The sequence below is a fragment of the Lissotriton vulgaris genome, chromosome 2_1 (assembly GCF_964263255.1).
Source record: "Lissotriton vulgaris chromosome 2_1, aLisVul1.2, whole genome shotgun sequence".
In the NCBI taxonomy this organism is placed as follows: domain Eukaryota; kingdom Metazoa; phylum Chordata; class Amphibia; order Caudata; family Salamandridae; genus Lissotriton; species Lissotriton vulgaris.
Window position 1 is genome coordinate 464,935,350 of NC_141687.1, and position 9,068 is coordinate 464,944,417.

Here is a 9,068-nt window from a genome sequence, read left to right on the forward strand (position 1 = left end):
GAAAGTGATTTGCCCAGGAATCACAGGATGTTGTGTCACTGAGACTCAAACTGGGATCCCAGCTCTCAAGCCAACAGGCATGACCGCTGCCCAACATCCTCTCCACTCCTGTGATACTTGTTTCTTATGTTAAGGCTGCACAGTTTATTGATACTTCTCTTCCCCTAGCTGCATGTATAAAGCATGCTTGTCAACAGGCCTCTTAACTAATTTTCACATTCTTTCTATAAAGTATATAGCATTTAAAGAGTGTTTGTCAACATGCCTTTTAACTAATTTTATATGTAATCAAAAAGGACTAGCTAAATGTGAACATATTACAGGACTCAGAACTGTATTGTTAGTAGAAAACCATTTGTTTTTTTCATGAAGCCCTCACCCACCAACCTGGTTGGTGGCATGCTTCATCATCGGGCACACACAGTGACACCGAATGTGTCCCGGGGGTGCTTCGACGCCTGATTACAGCGGAGTAGGTATGTAATTGAGAGTGCAGTGTGGTGATATGAAAGTGAAGGTTAAAAATGTTATACAGTGGTCCCAGTACCCGAGGGGTACTGGGACCACAGTTCCAGAAGAAGGTTTCCTACATTGTGCTTTTTTTAAGAAAAGCGAAAGCTATGTTATACAAAAAAGGACATTAGCCTAATTGTTAAGATCCTTATCGCTGTTAAAGTTAAAATATGTGTATGTTTTCCACATGATTTCAATGTTTGTAAAGCTTTGCACACAGACTCAGATTTTTTTCTTAAATTGCTTAGTGTTTTTTTTTTGTGGTAAATGACCAGTTACTTTTTTGGGGGGTAGAGAGGGCTTATTGAAATGTATACTTTAGTGTAGGATAGTGACATAATTATACTATTAATGTAGTGAACAGCAAAGGAACAATCAAAGTGTGGGTTTCCTTTAAATAAACAAAACTTCATCTAAAGACAATTAATGCGACATAAATGATGCATGCTATGTTCTTTATCAAACCAAAACAGCTCAGTCAGCATGCAGCGCTGCACTTTCGACATATATCTATACTACTATAATAAAGGAAGAACTTTCAGCCTTTGAGGCGGGTAAACTCGGGAACCACAGCGCCAATCCACACACCCGATACACCGTTGGAATCGTCAGGGTGTGTAGATGGTTATAGGCTATATAAATTTTTTTTTAAACTTTATTTAAAAAATTTAGAGTAAAAAAAAAAGTAGTCCCTCTGAAGTAACGCCGGCTGCGACGTGCGTGCTCACGTCAGGAGCGCGGGGAGGAGCGGCGTCCAGGAGCGCGACGAGGAGCGGCGGACATGGCGCGGGGGAGGTGCGGTGACGTGAGGAGCAGCGGACAGGCCAGCGGCGGTGTGAGCAGCGGACAGGCTGGAGGAGCGGCGGCTGGGGTAAGGGAGCGGCGGACATGGCGCGGGGAGGAGCGGTGACGTGAGGAGCAGCGGACAGGCCAGCGGCGGTGCAAGCAGCGGACAGGCGGGAGGAGCGGCGGCTGAGGTAAGGGGACCCATGTCGGGGCAGGCGGGTGTCGGAGCAGGCGGGGGTCGGGGCAGGCGGGGGACGGGCCGGGCGGGTGCCCGGGCTGCTGGACAATGTCGGGGCGGGCGGGGGTCGGGGAAGCTTGTTGCTCCCGGACAAGGTCGGGACGGGCTGCTAGTTAATAATAAAGGGCAACTTTTGAGTATTTTTTCCTAATGCTGTTGTGCAGAAAACAGACCAGAGTTTGTACTGTATGGTGGGAAGTGCCCACCTGTCTCACACCTCGTCCTATGAAAAGCAAACATTACAAAAACGCAAATGATTTTGCTAAAAACAGGCATTCTACACTGGTTTAATGCTTTAATGGATTGCGTGAATGTGCAGAGTGGTGGCGGGTTCGTTTGGGTGGAGTGGTGGTGTGTGATTCCTACAGAGTGTAAGTTCATAGAGTGTATTTTTATTCATCTAATATATTGCCTTTCTTAAAAAACAAGTCCTAATACTAGAACATAGTTTCAGTAACTTATATTGTACAATTGTTCACCACGCTACAATTTACACCAAAAACAGCTTATTATTAATCACATAGGCGAAACCTAATGCATTTAGCAATGTTTGGTTGCAGTGCACCCTGTACCTACGGTTACACACTGATCGCGAAGTTTAATTAACATTCTATTTAGGCGCCTCCACCTGGACCTTGGCTGCAGGCCGTCCAGGGTTTCCATACATCGCAGGCGGTGGCTGACACTCCGGCTCTTTCCCTCACAGGTCAGCACGTACTGAGAGGCGCAGCTCGCACCCGCGTTAATGTGACGCATTTACTGACAGCCTGCGTCACGCAGCTCTTCATTTATGGCACGCGAGCACAGGCCAAGGACCTCTCTCCCAGCCCAGCCCTTCTGCTGATGTATTCTGAGCGCGTTCACTTCTAATGTTAACAATTGCAACACTGCTGCCTTTCAGAGTAATGTGGCGGCTTTTGGCCCAGATACTTTCACCGATTGTTGGTGAGTAAACTACGCAGCCTCTGTAAGAGCTCCTATTTGATTATTTACCTACATTAAGCCACTGGTGATTGTTTTCCAAACCTTAGTTACAAGGCATTTCAAAATAGCCTATGTCATTATTTGTGATTGAAATGCAATTCACAAGCACTTTATTTTGGCTGCTCAGAGTGTTTTCTTAATATATTAAGGTTCTGTATAAAATATGAACATTTTACACATTACACTCTGCTAGGATAGTTGTATGGCTCCAGAGCGCTCGTTTTGCTCAGATAAAATTCTATTTCTCAGCCCAGCACCTTAATGTATTCTGACTGTGTTCAATTTTTAGTGTTATTGGTTAAACATTGTTGCTTTTCAGAGTATTGTGGAGGTTTCGACCCTGATACTTTCATTAATTGCTAGGGAGTAATCCCTACTGCCACCGTCAGAGTTTCAATTTGAGTATTTACCTAGTTTTGACACTATTTGTTTTTCAAATCAAATCTTACAGGACATTCCTAGTAAACCTATCTCATTATTTAGGTAGATATATGGCCCCACACTGAGCAACTCACCCGCAATGCTTTGCACCTTTGCTAATCTTCATTTAATTTGCATTGGAGGTGTGACATTTTACACCCATAATCACTGGGATACACTATTCATTTATTATAGTATACTTGCCCGGTATTTTTCATCATGCAGCGTGTATCCTATCTCTTTAGACCTGATGAGGACACAGTTCATAAAATTAATCTTCCATGGGTCGAAACGTTGATGCTAAAATGATCACATGCCTGTATTGTGCAGACTAGGAGTGGGTAACACTTTGGGCCAGGCTTATCAAGGTTTTGTGTTGACCTAGCATCTCATATGGGGGTGAGTGTGCGACGCAAAACCTAAGTGAGATTTATCAAGACATTCAAGGCCACTTTGTGTGGACCTGAGTGGCTTGATGAATCTAGAGTAACACAAGGCAGCGCAAATCGCAACCTTGCGTTACTCTGCCCCAGGGAGGCGTTCTATGGGTTGAGCGTGGGTTTTCCCATGCATCCACCCATGGATATTTGCACATTTTTCTTATTTACCATCAGTGGAAGATCTGTGAATGTGTAAATTGCTACGCCTTCCAAGGGGAGGCATAAAGAGGAGAAATATCTTTATTTCTCTCCTGTTTTTCCTCTTTCTACCTGTGCTGCATTCTGCAGCACACATAGAAGAAAAGGAAAATGCCTCTCAGGATTTTTCTGTGTAGGAGGGTGTCCCTTCCTGCACAAAATCAATCCTGCCTGCAACAGACACCCTTGCACCATGACACAAGGGTGCCTGAGTTGGTGCTAGGCAGCCCAAAGTGACCCAGCACTAGGAAAGGACAGGAGAGCCCCCTATAATGTTAAATACAGTGCATTCCTGCCCGTTCCCTTTCATGCAGCGCAGCAAGGCGGCTTGATGCGTTGCTCTGAGTGAAAAATAATAAACAAGGCCCTTTGCTTTTTGCAGTTTGCTAATTATTCTTCTAGACTTTATTCATTGTAGTGGGGCATTTTTGAATTTCTTTGTGGTTTTCTTTTTGTGTCTTGGCATCATTCTTTCACATCCACGAGCACTGCGCCATTGCACTTATATATGTTTCTGTTTGGAACACCTACCTTGTAAAGATGCATACCTTATGTGAGGTTTGAAAAAAATGTAATTTCACGTATAGTGAAGAACTTGAAAGTGGTGAGAATTTAGCTTTCATTAATTGACAGAAAGAGGACTTTCTGAAGCCCTTCCATGATAGATAATTATACTTTACAAAAATCTACGACAAAATCATAGTTATAAATACCTTTCTATTTGAGTTATCTGCACCCAAAAGAGTGTTCATGAAGGTAATGGCACCTGAGGTAGCCTTTTGCATTTGGAAGCAATTCATGTAATGCCTTGCTTGGATGGCAAATATATTGTGTTACCTTCTCGTTCAAAGGACTAAAAGGATGTCCCGAGAGTGTCGAAGTGTCTATCTGGTCAAGGGTTTGCCCTGAACTTAAAACCTATCATTGCAACACAGTAAGGGAGTGTCCTAGTCTCTCTGATCCCATAAGTGAAAACATCAGGTGTAAGTCGGTGAGGTTGGGGTGCGGCTTTGGGAACCATGGAGGTAAAATATAGAGGGTACCCAGAAGAATCCCAGAAGTCATCCCATCCAATTGGAGGGAGTTAGCAGCAGTGAAGAATGCCCTTCATTCTTTTACTGCTTACATACAGGGAAGAGCAGTCTTGACGAAGGCAGCCAATCAGGAAGCTCAAAACTCCATAAACAGAAAAGAGGGAACCAAGGTGAGTTTGCTGGATCGCCTAGTACAGACCACATGTCTTTTGGAGCCAAAGAACGCCTTTTATCCCGCTCTGAAATGTTCATACGCAGCAGAAGAATCATCAGGCCGATATCGTCAGCACTGTATAGAACACAATAGGCTACTATACGTTTAAACTTCCTTGCCCAGCCGGACAAGGAATTTATTTATCAACAAATATCAAATATAGTTATAATACATTTCTACAGCAGTAGCGTGACACAATCCTGTGCCGTACTAGGAGGAAAAAGGAAATAGAGAAGAGTGAAAGGGGTGTTTTCAGGCAAAAGAAAGGAGCAGGCAGGGCACTGTTAAAAGTAAAGAATAGTGACAGTGTAGCCTGGAGTAGCACATACAAAACCACATATGAATTATTTTCATGTATGCCAACTCATGGGTGTCGACGTTTCGATCCCTTTGCTCAGTTACATAAAGGGGATCATCATCAGGACATTTATAATAGAGTATGCCTGAATTTGAGAGCGCCTTAGACAATCGAACAGTTGCACGAATAGTGCGGTGGGTGCTGAAAGCTTTATTGTATTCCCCGTTACGGCATGGTGCCGAGCATTCTTTGCTGTGCTTTCCGTTCCTAATGAGATATAGGCGGAGATGGGGGTCGCCGGCTTACTGGTCGCGCCGGATGTGGCGGGCGTAATCAAGGATAGAAAGTTAGAGGGAGGCTCAATGGCCGTCGTCTCCTTGCGAGCAATGTCGGAATGGGCCGCGGGTCGGAGTCGAACTCGCGGATCACCGTCTGGGTGCGTGGTCTTGCTGCCGGTTCCTGTAACCTGTAACCTGTATTGTTAAATTTCCAAATAAGCTAAGAACCTTTGTTTCTAAAATTCAGTTGATACCCATGGTTCGTAGCTACCCTCTGGGTCCCCCTTGTTGCTCTAAAGATATCGTCAGCAGGAACATTCCTTCTTTGATGAACATTGTTTTTGCTTCCTATGATCCTTTTATGGTACTCAAGTTTTTACAGGAAGGTATTCAGAAAGGGCTATGTCCTTCCACTGGGTGGCAGTTAGAGGGTGAGTCCTTACAGACTTCTCCCACATTATGCCTCCGGTAAAAAGGTTACTGGCACTCAGGTTTCAGTGTAATGAAACCCCTTCAGCCAGAGAGGGTGCCTCCGCGGGATGATTCCACAGTATTAGAAGGTTTCCAGGAGGAAGCCTCTGGACATTTAGAAACAGCTTTACAGTGGTTAGCTGCCAGAGTGATCCCTGTAGTGGCAATCACACCTGCCAGGAGCCTGGTTGAGTCGGGGTCCCTTCTCTCATCTTCCTCATACATTAGATTTTTCCCGGAGCGGGTGAGCCTTAAAGTGGACACCAGATTCAGACCTAAGACCTCAGTTTCATGAAGAACAATAAATATTAGTTCCAGTTGACTTATCTGACAGAGTTCAGAGTTCTCTAGATGTTAGGAGAGCTCTTTTGATTTATTTAGAGAGAATAAAGGATATTAGAAACCCGAATTCTCTCTTTGTTTCTTTGGTCCAGCCAATGAAGGTAAAAAGCACATAGCCCAGTCTCTCTAGGTAGGTGGGTGAGGCAGCCATTACAAGGGCGTATGCAGAAAAGGAGCTGCGGGTTCAAGGGCCCAGACAAGGGGGGTCTACGTAGGAAGTGACTGCGTCCTTGGCTGCAGCGAAGGGTGTTCCATTGATAGAAATGTGTAGGGCAGCGACATGGAGTCCACAAACACCATGGGTGGGAGTATGAAGATACGGTTCATGTTGGTTCACAGCAGTAATGTGTCAGAGGGCGATGAACGTTTCTTTCTTGCTTCCACCGTGTGAGACCCTTAGTGCATTGGGGTCACTTGAGGTATTGCAGGAAAGAGTATTGTGGAACTCTTCACTCGGTTCCGACTGCAACGGGGAGGACGATTCTGAGGGTAATGAACATATTACTTACTGATAATGACGTTTACCAGTAGGTCATGTATCCAATGCCCTCGACTAAGTCACTGTGAGCCATGCCATGTGTAACACAGGGGGAGTGGTAGCAGAGACCACAGCTGACACTCCTATGCGGATGCCGTCAGCAGCATGTCTACAGACCCCTGCTCCAAAAAAGACACACAGATCTTTAACCACTGGCACCAGCACCATCTCCACCCATGCTAGGAATTAAAAACCGTATTCAATGATTGCTACTGATGCAAATCATGCGAAAAACGAATTGTGGTAGGACCACTGGATTATTTTCGTAAAGTTTACAAAATGAAGACACAAAAGACATTAATGACACGTTCTACACATGAAAGACAGATCTCCGACATGAACATACGCCGAGCATACCTAGGTATTGAACGGAGCATCTTCGAGCAGGTACAGTACCGGGAAAAAGTTCACTCGCAGCAGGATCGAGCAGGTCCCAAACAAGAGCAGGTCCGTGATTGACGCAGGCCAGCAACAGATCCCGGGAGTACATAAACAAGCAAACAGATCCTGTGGCAGATGAAAGCAGAAACAGATCCCTGGGAAAGTTGCAACAGTAACGGATCTCTGGGGCAGAGAAACCTGTAAACAGATCCTCGGGGCAGGTTTAGCAGTAATGGATGCCTGGCACAGACAGGCACGCGGGCTACAGATCACTGCGACAAGTAAGCCACCAACGGGATCCCTTATGCGACCACACCGCCTGCTCTTTTATCAATGCTGGTCAGCAACAGATCCCCCAGACAGGCGCACCAGCAGCGGATCCATAGGTCAGGTACACCGACAATTGACCTGGGGGCGTGCGCACCAGCCAGCGGTGGATTCCTGGGGAATTAAGGCGCAACAGATCCCACAGGCAGACGCACACCCAAGCGCAGCATTGTATTCTGGTAATCAAATGGAGAACCCCAGCGCAGGTACAGCAGCGAACCCCTGCTCCGGTACACCAGCAGCCCAGTGACCCCTACTCCGGTACACCAGCAGCCCAGTCACCCCTACTCCGGTACACCAGCAGCCCAGGCACCCCTACTCCGGTACACCAGCAGCCCAGTCACCCCTACTCCGGTACACCAGCAGCCCAGGCACCCTTACTCCGGTACACCAGCAGCCCAGTGACCAATGCAGGTCAGATAACCCCCATCTCCAGGGCGGGCTGTGGCATTCCGACCCCGGGCGGCTGTAGTTTCCCGCGCAGGTAGACGGGCAGCTCTGTCGTGCTGCAGATCAGAATTTAGAAGCAGCGGCATACACATGCACTGGGTGTAGGGGATACAGCTCAGAGTGCGGCGATCCCTTCCGTCCTCCGAAATCAAGCCCAGCTCTGCCTCTTTACCTTTACACCAGGCACTTTTGCCCCTATCCGGGTGAGTTAGATTGTTCCTCTTGCGGGCGTCAGTCCCTGCTCGCGCCCTCTGCCGGCGTGCTCCTCCTCTGCTGCTGTTGCAGCGGGGCGTCCGCAGGCCGGCCAGCAGGGCAGGGCAGGCTCGGGTCTGGAGGACAAGGCGTCCTTCTGCTATTCTCAGCTGGAAACTCCCTCAGTGGCGGCCGCCCCTGCATAGCCACTGCCGCTCTCACTGGCTCTCTGCTGCCTCTTGTGCCGAGAAGGCAAAGGCCGACTACAATAAGCACTAGAGTTTCCTCTTGACATCAGCTCAAAAGTAAAATGAATAACCGACTGAGCTTGAAAAGAAGGTCCAGATAAAAACGCAACTTCATTTCCATTGCTTTACACCGGGGACAACATTATTACGCAAAGAAATGATGTGTGCAGCCGGCGCCATCTTGCGGGCGAACGTGGTGGGATGGGCAGGTAAAGTGATAACTATAGAAAATATTTTGGCTTTAAATAATATTTTAATACATCAGTACGTGTTGATAAATTATGCGACAGTTGTTTGGAACTGGCACAATGTTCATCTTTATCATACATTGTAGCACACAGGATGCAACTAGGTCAAGTTCTACTTTTTCGGCTTACTCCCAGTTACATCTTCTTAGCCCCACCACAGCCCTGGTGATGTGTTGTACGCAGCAATCGACGTGCAGCAGCCTCACTTAAAAGTATCCAGGGTTGCTGCCCAATCTGCACTGCACTGCTGTAAACGCGCCAAATGCTCATCCCAGTGTCGAGTGCAATGCTGACAGTGTACATGCATGCACAGAAGAGACCCCTTCCTCCCATTCTCTTGGAACCAACAGACAATAGCCCTGTATTCTTAAGATAACCATGCATATGAATGTGAAAGGGATGCAAAAGGCACAACCACTCAATGTATATATAAGACCCTTCCTCACCAGCCTGCAATATTTAATCTTC

At 46.7% G+C, this 9,068-nt stretch overlaps 1 long non-coding RNA gene across 1 annotated transcript in view; it reads right to left on the reverse strand.

Annotated features, from left to right (window-relative positions):
- Positions 1-8,415, reverse strand: part of LOC147730611 (uncharacterized) — a 132,383-nt gene extending 123,968 nt beyond the window's left edge. Inside the window, exon 1 of the long non-coding RNA XR_015308389.1 lies at positions 7,112-8,415. This is a non-coding gene — a long non-coding RNA (uncharacterized LOC147730611). The remainder of the gene's footprint in view (positions 1-7,111) is intronic.
- Between the last annotated feature and the right edge of the window lie 653 nt (positions 8,416-9,068).